Genomic DNA, 12397 nt, shown 5'->3' with positions numbered 1-12397 from the left:
GGTTCTCTTTTGTGTTTTTAAAATGGTAATGCAAGCCTAATTAAAAGCTTTCTTCTAACATTGCATCTGGCTCAATTTACTCAGGCAGCTAAAGTGACATCAGTAGAGCATTACAACTTGTTGTAGTTCACTAAAATAAAATTTGGCCTAATATGGCCAGTATTAAACCATTGGTCACATTCACTCTAGATTTTTGCCAGCTTCTACATAATGTTGACAATATGTGCCCCAATGCGAATAATCCCTGATGGGGCAAGGAAGTGTAGGGTGTGAGTGTAAGTTCATCCCTTCTGATTTTTGCCATGGAGGGACTAGATATACAGAAAACCACAAATGCAGCTTCCTCTCCTTCCTCGTCTTGGCCCTTTAGATGTCCCTTTGTGTCAACTCTGAAAATTTGAACTTTTTTTGGCTTTAATGGAATGTGATTGAGTGGTAAGAGACCACTCAATGCATCCGATGAAGTGAGCTGTAGCTCACGAAAGCTTATGCTCAAATAAATTTGTTAGTCTCTAAGGTGCCACAAGTACTCCTTTTCTTTTTGCGAATACAGACTAACACGGCTGCTACTCTGAAACCTGGTAAGAGACTGTGATCATGTTTACTAGTAGCAGCCTCCAGCAAACTCAGGAGGAATTAATATTCCTCTATTGCCCACAGACTCAGTCAATACTTGTTTGATTAATTTTTTTTAATTCAGCTGCCCTCTCAAGCTTACCAGATGTGATGGGATTTCAATGGGATACTTACAGGGTAAAGTATTACGAGTAGCTAAGCTATGCCTGATTGCAAAGGTTGGGGAAAGACAAATAATGGAGACAACACTGGTAGTGTTGCCACATGCATTCTGTTTACTCAGAAGCCGTTTTATTTTATCGGTAAAAGCCCAGAGGACAAAGTACTGGAGAGCAAGAGGCAGAAAAACATTATTGAATGTACTGCACTGCTCAACCTGAGTAATGACAATGGAATTTGGTGCTAAATTACTTAGTATTTATTTGTAATTCAGTACGAAGAGGTCAGAAGCCTTGCTGTGCTAGGAGCTATCCAAACACATAGGGAGACATGGTCCCAACCCCGAAAAGCTTAGATTCTCAAACTTTGACTGAGCAAACACTTATGCACATGTTTAACTTTACTTGTGTGAGTAGTCTCTCTGAAGTCAATGGATTTCTCGTGGGGCTAAGCTTATGCATGTGTAAGTATTTGGGGATTGATATTAGACAACTAATGACTGTAACAATCTTGAAGGGAACAGTAGTAAGTTGACAATTACATAGATTGGCTGGTGCACAACTTTATCTTAACCTCTCTTTCTGTTTTTAATACACTTCTGCCTTTACCTGCACCCAACTACTGCCTTTCTTAAAAAAAACAAAATCTCCGCCTCATTCCATTTTTGTAAAACCTCCCTCTGCCTATTTCCATTTTAAAAAAAACAAATTGGAGCAAGTTCACAAAAGAGTAACAAAGATAAAAGTGTTGGTGGTATTGACTAATGAGGAAAGTTTGACAACTAAATATGTAAAGCTTGGCTAACAGGAGGAGATGTGGTAAATCTACAAATATTTGCAGGCTATAAACACCAAGGAAGGAGAGGAATGTAGTATGATACATGAGAGCATAACAAGGGCTACTGGCAGAGGGAAAGACATATGCTGAGTATTAAGAAAAACTACCTGTTTTTTATAGCATTAAAAAAATGCCATAAGAGGCATTATTTTAGGGATATAGTGGCTAGGATGGGTGGAACAAATGTCCTATGGTGACCATCCTGAACTGGCAGGTAGATGGGCTGGTTAAGCCATCAGGCTTGCTTTATCTTTAACTGCTAAGATTTTGAAATGATTTTTTGGGATCAATTCCTTACTATGAGTGCTATGGAAAAGTCATTTTAGAATTACTTGTGACCGTGACTACAGCCTATTAATTTATTTGTTGCTGCATTACTAGAATTCACTAATAAATTTACTAATAAATTACAATCACAATCTACTGTGGGAATAATACGATGTTCCTTTATTGAATGTACAACTTTCTTGATTTAAAAAATTAGGCTTATTTAGGGCAGTATTCTCCTCAAGCTGTAACCTTGACTTTTGGTTGCTAGGCATTCTGAGAGCCAGTCCACTGCATGACCTAAATCCTCTACATACAATTAGGAATATCTGATCAAGTAAAACCAACATAGTAGATCAGTAAAGATAACACTGAGGATGATTTAAGAATAAGGTGACTACTAAGGCTTGTAGGTCTTCTATTTTTGCTTGGAATGAATGACTTTAACACTGAGATGTGTTTAGTCTCTTTCCCTCTCAGCATGTTGACACTTGTAAATAAATTTACAGATTTAAACAATGTGCAGATATTTATTCATCATACTAAAAGTTTTACAGCCTGATTTCATATGGCTAATTTACTGTACTGTATTATTATTACATTTTAAATCTACATAAGCGTGTTCATATCTGTCCACTCCCTGGATATACGGGAAGGCTTGGCAAGCAGCTAGTCTGAAACTTGTGAATGTCTGTCACTATATACATTTTGCAAGTTATTTGACAAACAGTGGATCTAAATTTTGTCAGGGTAAACGGATTCAGAAACAAACATTACCATTTACTAACAAACATATAGTAAAGTTCTCTGGGGAGGGCATGGTCAGGGGTATGGGGGAATTTAGCCTATGCTGTTGGGGGCAAAAAGAAAAGGGGGGAGATGAAGAACCTTCTTCTGGTGGAGGGAAAACCTAAAAGGGACAGAGCATGGTGGAGAGCTAACAGGGAAGGGAACAGAGGAGGAGAACAAGAGCGAGCATACTGAGGGAGAAGAAACAAAGTAAGGCCCAAAACTCCAACTCCATATGCACAGGAAGACCTCCATTTACTTCAGTGGAACTCCATGCAGCACAGGGGTCTGCCCCACATGATTTTGCAGAATCAGGGCCGAAAATTAAGGACAGAAAATATAAACAGGAAAAAACCTCAAAAAACCTAAGAAAAATACTGAAAAGGAAGATAGAGTGCAGCAGAAAGAGGGTGAAAAAGATAAATCTTTAAAGATTTTATTAAAAATGTATGAAAAAAGACAGAAATGAAGCAAAGCTCCAGGAGCCATGGTGTGGCTTTACAAAAACTTACTTTATTGAGAGTAATTATAGTGGTTTAGTTCATGAAAAGAAGCGCTATTTTGTTTCCACTGTTAAAGGCGGCATAACCCTTCAGCTTTCCCCTGTAGGCCTGTCTTGACATGAGTAATGAAACATGGGGGAGGCCTTATTTTTGTCACCCTCTGCTGTTGTATGGCTAGGATGATGAGCCGTGTGCTATGGTTGCATGGAGCACCCACAGTGAAGTGCTTTGTGACACTAACACCAAGGTTAATTTGGCACCTCAGTCACAAAGAGCATATGCTGATTGTGACAGGCTCTCAGGGAGGCAGCTTCCCACATGTGCTGCCCTGATCTTCCCATTGGTGTGTTCAGCGAGAAGAGGCTGGCCCCTTGCAAGTCATTTTGTGTGCCTCTGACAGATTATATTTTTAAGCAAGAAAACAAAACCAGGATGTCTTATGGGCTGCTTTATCTTTAAGGACAGCTTGGAGCTGCAACTGCAAGGTAAGAAGTCTCATGCCTGAACTTTAAAACTGGGAGTGTAATTAGCATGTCAGCCTTTAAACACTTTTATGTGCAACGTTACATGATATGTATATGATAAACTGTCTGTATAATAACATTTCCCCGACAAACTATTGTAAATCTTCAGCTGATAACAGTTCTTGCTTTGAAAAACTCCACAAAAGGTTAGCTGTGTTTGTTATGATAATAAATGTGTAGTAGGAAGAGGAGGTTTCTTTCAGTGAATGTAACCAGTCTAGATTGAAATGGCTTCGATTATCTATGCCATTTGAAAATGGGTTTATGTGCAGGGCCACTCCTGCTGAGGGGAGAATCCCATGGGAGTTGTCAGCAAATGTCAGACTGGTCTGTGTGTGTCTTTGTCATGAGCATCATTTGGTGCTTGCTTGTGTGTGAAGAGGGATTAGTTTAAATCCTGCTGTCACAATTGTGTGGCACTGCATTCACTTAGATGAAAAATCTGTTGATATCAGGTGGTGGCAAGCTGGCCAATTAATAATGATTGTGGCAAATTAGCTTGAAAGATTATAGCTCATTATGATGCAGATTTAAAGAAGTCTTTTTATGACAAAATGATACAGAATGTTTACTAATATGTGAGAGAATTATCCATGGCAGTTAAAAACAAATTACTGCCCCCCTCCCCCCAAAAAATCCCTTTCTGTTTACTTTTTAAATAAATAGGAATTGTTAAATGTTTTTCCTCAGTAGAGCTTTAGGGGCTGAACACCAGTTCTTAAGGATCCAGTTCTGCAGGATTGGGCAAAAATTGAGTCCAAACTTGAGGAGTGTCAGTTTCCTACTTAGAGAATAACTGGCACTGGGGGCAATTTGGTCCTAAAATGTTACTTTATACTTTCTCCTATGTAGTTAAAGCTAAAGTGTTGGAGCTTTTTTTGGTTTACTAAGTCCTTGATAAAAGCTGAAAGTTACACTATTAAACAAGGTTGTTTTCAATCTTTCCTCAAATAAGTTGCTTTTCCATCTTCACCCTTCCCTTCTGCCCCTTGACATGTGCATTACACCAGTTTAGACTCTCTTGGATTCCAGCATATTTAGCAATCCAAAGTCAGAAGAGACACATACATGGGAATAAGTAGCATCTTATTGAAAAGCGGGTGAGAGTCTAAGCGATTCTGAATCTAAGCCAGTGTAAGTTCCATGCTAAGATGGCTAGATAAAGGTGGAATTTATGCCTTAGAATCTACTTTGACTCATCTTTGACTTTGGTCCAAAGTGTTTCCCTCCCATTTATTCACCATCTTCTGCTGACCACTACAGGATGAACATTTAAGCTTTGGCCAAAAGGGAAAAAAAGTAGTGGTTTTCCATTAATCTGAAGTTGGTATTTATGTGAAGACATTCCAGCAGGAGGTGCTGAAGAAAACAATAAAAGCAACATATAGTTTCCAACCAGAGAAATGCCCCAGTGCTGTGTGCTGCTGTTCTGACATCAAGAGGCCCTTTTAATTGGAAGAAGATTCTTATTCTAAAATCCACAAACACCAACATCTACTTAAGGGTAAATATTTAGAATTGTTTTAACCCTGTGTATCACACAAACCTCACTACATTTTAATAATGTTAAAATCAAATGTCTTTTCAGCCATTTTCTTTCCCTTTTCTTCACTAGTAAATTAATGTAAACAGCTATATAAATAATAGAATATATGTTGATATGTTTTAAGTTATATAGCTTTTAAATGTTAATAAAAAAGTCTCCAAATTGAAGGGCTTCTATAATCCTTGTGTTACAGAGTGTTTCTTCTTTATATGAGTGCTCAGTTGGGTTCTTTTAGTCAATGAATTTGATAGCATTTTCACTGTCGGCTATTGCTATATACAAACAGTGAACCAGATTCTTGGTTACACAAGTGTAAATAAACAAGAACTGCACTGAAGTCAGTGAAATTACTCTGGATTTGTTTCAGTGTAACTAGGATCAGAATCTGGTCTAATATTTCCAGCTGATATGTGTGCCAAGCTAGAGTATTTTGATGAAATAAACAAAGCAGTACTGCAATTATAAACATTACAAATAGAAGGGCTGCCAGTTGACTACAGGGTTGGCAGTTGTTTTTCTAGTTAGAGTTTCTTCCAAAAGAAAAGATTAAATTAAACAGCATAGTTAAAATTCTGCACAAGATTGTGTTCTCTCAATTCTTTTCCTTGGAATTTCATTTATTGTTAACAGCACTCTGCAAAATCATATTTAATTCTGGTTTTACACCATGTTCATCACCATTGTATGTGTACCTCACAAATTATAAAATGTGCACGTGGTTATATTTCTTTCTCTCTTCCAGTTTGCAGGGACTGACTTTGGGAGGGTTTTTTTCTCTTTATTTTGTTGGTGATATTATTGGAAGAAAGCTAGAGAGTGAATTCTGGGTTTTTCTCTGTAAGTGCTGAGGTTCATGATTTCCTAGTTCCTTCTGGAAACAATTTCCAGATTCATGGGCCAATCACAAGGAAAGCTCTGATACCTGACCACAGAAGTCTCATTCTTGAAGGTGATAATTGCGTTTTTTCAGTGGCCATCCACTCTGCAAGATAGTCGTGTGAGATATTTGTGCTAGAAAACCCTAACATGATTATTTTGCAGCATGGATGGGATGTCCTAATTGTGACTTTGACTTCTCAGCTTTCTGTGCAGTATGATATCCCAAAGTGTATTGCTCCACAAATTTCAGGGACGGTTTGTGTGCATATCTGGGCATGCAATCCATCCTATAGGGATATGCTGACTATGTTTCAGGTGTGGAAGGGAAGTTTATTTTTCTGTTGCTGGTCATAGAAATCACCCCTGCATCCACTTCAACTGAAAAGATTAATTCAAACAAAAATCTTAAGTATCTTTGGAGGTCTTGGTCCCTAAACCAACAGCTCAGGTGGGCACTATTCTTCTCCCAATTCAGCTTCACCATTTCATGCAGTCCGAGGACCAGAAATGGAAAGGCAGATGCTGTATCACCTAAAGGGGAATATTACCAAGGGAATGAAGAAACCCAGCTTGGAACCACCCCATTTTCTGAAGCCTCATAACTCATCGACACTGCTCATCATGAATAGGTCGGAACATGAACAAGAGACTACTAGGCAGCTCTCCAACACCACTTTCTACAAGCCATTACCCTCTGATCCCACTGAGGGTTACCAAAAGAAACTACAATATTTGCTCAAAAAACTCCCTGAATAAGCACAAGAACAAATCTGCACAGACACACCCCTGGAACCCCGACCTGGGGTATTCTATCTGCTACCCAAGATCCATAAACCTGGAAATCCTGGACGCCCCATCATCTCAGGCATTGGCACCCTGACAGCAGGATTGTCTGGCTATGTAGACTCCCTCCTCAGGCCCTACGCTACCAGCACTCCCAGCTATCTTCGAGACACCACTGACTTCCTGAGGAAACTACAATCCATCGTGATCTTCCTAAAAACACCAGCCTAGCCACTATGGATGTAGAAGCCCTCTACACCAACATTCCACCCAAAGATGGACTACAAGCCGTCAGGAACAGTATCCCCGATAATGTCACGGCTAACCTGGTGGCTGAACTTTGTGACTTTGTTGGCCCCACAGTATGCCAACATTTTTATGGCTGACTTAGAACAACGCTTCCTCAGCTCTCGTCCCCTAATGCCCCTACTCTACTTGCGCTACATTGATGACATCTTCATCATCTGGACCCATCGGAAAGAAGCCCTTGAGGAATTCTATCATGATTTCAACAATTTCCATCCCACCATCAACCTCAGCCTGGACCAGTCCACACAAGAGATTCACTTCCTGGACACTACGGTGCTAATAAGCGATGGTCACATAAACACCACCCTGTATCGGAAACCTACTGACCGCTATTCCTACCTACATGCCTCTAGCTTTCATCCAGATCACATCACACGATCCATTGTCTACAGCCAAGCTCTACGATATAACCGCATTTGCTTCAACCCCTCAGACAGAGACAAACACCTACAAGATCTCTATCATGCATTCTTACAACTACAATACCCACCTGCTGAAGAGAAGAAACAGATTGACAGAGCCAGAAGAGTGCCCAGAAGTCACCTACTACAGGACAGGCCCAACAAAGAAAATAACAGAACGCCACGAGCCATCACCTTCAGCCCCCAACTAAAACCTCTCCAACACATCATCAAGGATCTACAACCTATCCTGAAGGACGACCCATCACTCTCACAGATCTTGGGAGACAGGCCAGTCCTTGCTTACAGACAGCCCCCCAACCTGAAGCAAATACTCACCAGCAACCACACACCACACAACAGAACCACTAACCCAGGAACCTATCCTTGCAACAAAGCCCATTGCCAACTCTGTCCACATATCTATTCAGGGGACACCATCATAGGGCCTAATCACATCAGCCACACTATCAGAGGCTCATTCACCTGCGCATCTACCAATGTGATATATGCCATCATGTGCCAGTAATGCCCTTCTGCCATGTACATTGGTCAAATTGGACAGTCTCTATGTAAAAGAATAAATGGACACAAATCAGACGTCAAAAATTAGAACATTCAAAAACCAATTGGAGAACACTTCAATCTCTCCAGTCACACGATTACAGACCTGAGAGTGGCTATCTTTCAACAAAAAAACTTCAGAAACAGACTCAAATGAGAGACTGCTGAATTGGAATTATTTTGCAAACTGGATACAATTAACTTAGGCTTGAATAGAGACTGGGAGTGGATGGGTCATTACATAAAGTAAAACTATTTCCCCATGTTATTTCTCCCCCCACCCCACCCCCCACTGTTCCTCAGACGTTCTTTTTAACTGCTGGAAATGGCCTACCTTGATTATCACCACAAAAGGTTTTCCTCCTTTTCCCCCCTCCTTCCTGCTGGTAATAGCTCATCTTAAGTGATCACTCTCCTTACAGTGTGTATGATAAAATGCATTTTTTCATGTTCTCTTGTGTGTATATAAATCTCCCTACTGTATTTTCCACTGAATGCATCCAATGAAGTGAGCTGTAGCTCACAAAAGCTTAAATAAATTTGTTAGTCTCTAAAGTGCCACAAATACTCCTTTTCTTTTTTGCGAATACAGACTAACACGGCTGCTACTCTGAAACCTGCCTATACATAATGACACTCCTTCAGACAGACTCTCAGGAAAGTAACTCTGTCAGGGAGTCTCCACCTGAGAAGGGAATGGCTAAAATGCAACAATCTATGTAGGATGGGTTAACATACATCAGTAGGCACATATACATTCCACAGGGGTGCACTCGGTTAAAAGTATTACATTTAAGCCACGATGACCTGGATTGGCCTGGAGTCTTCCAGAATTGGCATTGTTCTCCCGGTGACTGTTGAAAGCAATCCAGGAGATTTTAATAGGATATTTTAAGAAAATGACATTACGTCATGCTGAGGGAAAAAAATCTCCTGGAATATCTTCAGTCAGAGGTGGTAACCCTTGCCACTTTGGCTGGAGTCTTTAGGGTTATTATGGTACTCCCAGGCTTTACACGGGGGGCATGGCCTCGGGGGAAGGAGAGGGGCAGGTGGGCCATGGTGAAAAGTGGATGCGCCAGGCCCATCCACTTTCAAAAAGTGGGAGGGCCATGGTTCCCTGGCCTAAGCCTACCCAGGGCCGGTGCAACCACTAGGCAAACTAGGCGGTTGCATAGGGCGCCAAGTGTTTGGGGGTGGCCAAAAGCATGCTCTGGGGAGGCGGTGGAGCGGAGGTGAGCTGGGGCGGGGGGCAGGGGGAGGGCTGCCTGCAGCAAGTAACGGGGGGGGCGGCACACAGGAGAACCGCTCCCTGCTCCAGTTCACCTCTGCTCCGCCTCCTCCCCTGAGCATGCCACCCCGCTCTGCTTCTCTCCCTCCAAGGCTTGAGTGCCAAACAGCTGATTAGCGCCGCAAGCCTGGGAGGCGGGAGAAGCAGCGGTGTGCTTGGGGAGGAGGCAGAGCAGAGGCAAGCTGGGGCGGGGAGTTGCCACACAGCTCCCTGGGCCAAGGGAGGAGGCAGCGGGGAGTTGCCGCACGGCTCCCCGGGCCGAGGGGAGTGAGGGAGAGGGGGCAGCGGGGAGTTGCCGCATGGCTCCCCAGGCTGAGGGGAGGGAGGGAGGGCATGGCTGGGAGCTGCTGTGGGGGGGTACCTCAGGGCTGAGGGGGGGTGGGCACTAGGTGGAAGTTTTGCCTAGGGCACGAAACATCCTTGCACCGGTCCTGAGCCTACCCTATTCCAGCATCAATGCCACAGATTCCCCAAACCCGGAGCCATCTCCAAGATGAACTCCGGAGGTATCTGGAAGAGGCTAAAGAAGCCTACAAATGGTTTGCAGAATGATGATGCCAAGAGCATCCAGTATTTGCTGGGGGCTAGAAGGTCTGGCTCACTGCAAAACAGCTTAGGAAAAATCAGCCTTCCCAGAAGTTAAACCACCAGTTCCTTGGTCCCTTCCAAATATGCAAACTGGTCAGTCCAGTTACATTTAAGTTGCAACTTCCCCAGTCCCTCCACATACATCCAGTATTCCATGTGTCACTCCTCAAGCCCAATATAGAGAGTCCCTTGCCAGATGGGTCTCAACCCCTCTGCCAGTTGGGATTCAGGGACACAAAGAATATATAAAAAGAAAAGGAGTACTTGTGGCACCTTAGAGACTAACAAATTTATTAGAGCATAAGCTTTCGTGAGCTACAGCTCACTTCATCGGATGCATTTGGTGGAAAAGACAGAGGAGAGATTTATATACACACACACAGAGAACATGAAACAATGGGTTTATCATACACACTGTAAGGAGAGTGATCACTTAAGATAAGCCATCACCAGCAGCAGGGGGGGAAAGGAGGAAAACCTTTCATGGTGACAAGCAAGGTAGGCTAATTCCAGCAGTTAACAAGAATATCAGAGGAATAGTGAGGGGTGGGGTGGGAGGGAGAAATACCATGGGGAAATAGTTTTACTTTGTGTAATGACTCATCCATTCCCAGTCTCTATTCAAGCCTAAGTTAATTGTATCCAGTTTGCAAATTAATTCCAATTCAGCAGTCTCTCATTGGAGTCTGTTTTTGAAGCTTTTTTGTTGAAGGATAGCCACTCTTAGGTCTATAATCGAGTGACCAGAGAGATTGAAGTGTTCTCCAACTGGTTTTTGAATGTTATAATTCTTGACGTCTGATTTGTGTCCATTCATTCTTTTACGTAGAGACTGTCATGTTAGGTCAATGTACATGGCAGAGGGGCATTGCTGGCACATGATGGCATATATCACATTGGTAGATGCGCAGGTGAACGAGCCTCTGATAGTGTGGCTGATGTGATTAGGCCCTATGATGGTATCCCCTGAATAGATATGAGGACAGAGTTGGCAACGGGCTTTGTTGCAAGGATAGGTTCCTGGGTTAGTGGTTCTGTTGTGTGGTGTGTGGTTGCTGGTGAGTATTTGCTTCAGATTGGGGGGCTGTCTGTAAGCAAGGACTGGCCTGTCTCCCAAGATCTGTGAGAGTGATGGGTCGTCCTTCAGGATAGGTTGTAGATCCTTGATGAAGCATTGGAGAGGTTTTAGTTGGGGGCTGAAGGTGATGGCTAGTGGCGTTCTGTTATTTTCTTTGTTGGGCCTGTCCTGTAGTAGGTGACTTCTGGGTACTCTTCTGGCTCTGTCAATCTGTTTCTTCACTTCAGCAGGTGGGTATAACCGCATTTGCTCCAACCCCTCAGACAGAGACAAACACCTACAAGATCTCTATCATGCATTCCTACAACTACAATACCCACCTGCTGAAGTGAAGAAACAGATTGAAACAGATCCTTGACTCCTGTTTGTGGCAAGGTTGCCTCCAATACCTCACACTGGGAAGGTAAATGGGAACAATCCGGGGAGTCTGCAACCCATGGTCACCACCCTGAGCTAGTGAAAAAGGTTCACCAGCATCATCCTGACTAACTAGTCCCAGTGGCAGCTCAGAAGAGGGAGTGGTGTAAGAATCATAGGAAGCAGGTCTAGCACCCCGGGGCTGTGAGTACCCTGAATCTCTGACATGCCCTTATCACCCCTAAGGCAGATAGGTAAAGTGCCATCTCACCAGTCCTGGAAGGTCAAGTCCTACAGGCAGTCCTATCAAAGTACCCAAGGTCTGCAGCCACCTGATTGGCTTGCTCCTGCTGCATAAGCAAGAAAATGAGCTGGGTGGGCTGTCTGAGAAATCGAGCAGACTTACTGTTGCAATCTGCATTTAGCCCTGTTCCCGCCTCACCTCTGCCCTTGCCCCTAGCTCCCACCTTGCTGCCCCTCTGGTTCCTGCCTTTATGCCTTGCTCCTGACCATCGGCTACCATTCCTGGCTCTAACCCCCCAGTTCAGACCTCTGACTTCCACTTTGACTTGACCCTTGGTTCTGGCATTTGGTATTTGACCACAGCTCTGATCCTCACCTTCCATTTCCAGTTCTGATGCAGGCTGTACCCCAGGCTCTGCTGTTTGTTAGCTGACTCTGGTTCTGACCTGGATGCCTGCTCTGCTCACTAGGCCATACTGCCTATGTTCCAGTTCCTAACACTCTCATTGTGTCAATGTACTGGAAAGTTATGTGCCTGTTGGAGATGGTGAGAAGTAGGGTTGCCAACTGGCTGTTCTTTGTACTGCCTCGGCAGTGGCTGGTGAATATGTGCCAGAAGCCTTTTCTTTTTTTACCATTAGACAGTTGAGCACAAGTGAGCTCCCTGCTCTGGAGAGAGATATGGAACCCCAGTAAGTGGTAT

General features: G+C 43.1%; 1 protein-coding gene across 4 annotated transcripts in view; it reads left to right on the top strand.

Annotated features, from left to right (window-relative positions):
- Window positions 1-3536: 3536 nt before the first annotated feature.
- Window positions 3537-12397, top strand: part of STARD13 (StAR related lipid transfer domain containing 13) — a 493680-nt gene continuing 484819 nt past the window's right edge. For all 4 annotated transcript variants that reach the window (XM_043504394.1, XM_038387627.2, XM_038387628.2 and 1 more), the window contains exon 1: window positions 3537-3616. The gene's annotated coding sequence lies outside the window, so the exon portion shown is untranslated. The remainder of the gene's footprint in view (window positions 3617-12397) is intronic.

The sequence above is a fragment of the Dermochelys coriacea genome, chromosome 1, assembly GCF_009764565.3.
Source record: "Dermochelys coriacea isolate rDerCor1 chromosome 1, rDerCor1.pri.v4, whole genome shotgun sequence".
In the NCBI taxonomy this organism is placed as follows: Eukaryota; Metazoa; Chordata; order Testudines; family Dermochelyidae; genus Dermochelys; species Dermochelys coriacea.
Note: the sequence above shows the minus strand (reverse complement) of the source record. Positions and strands in the feature narration are given on the sequence as shown.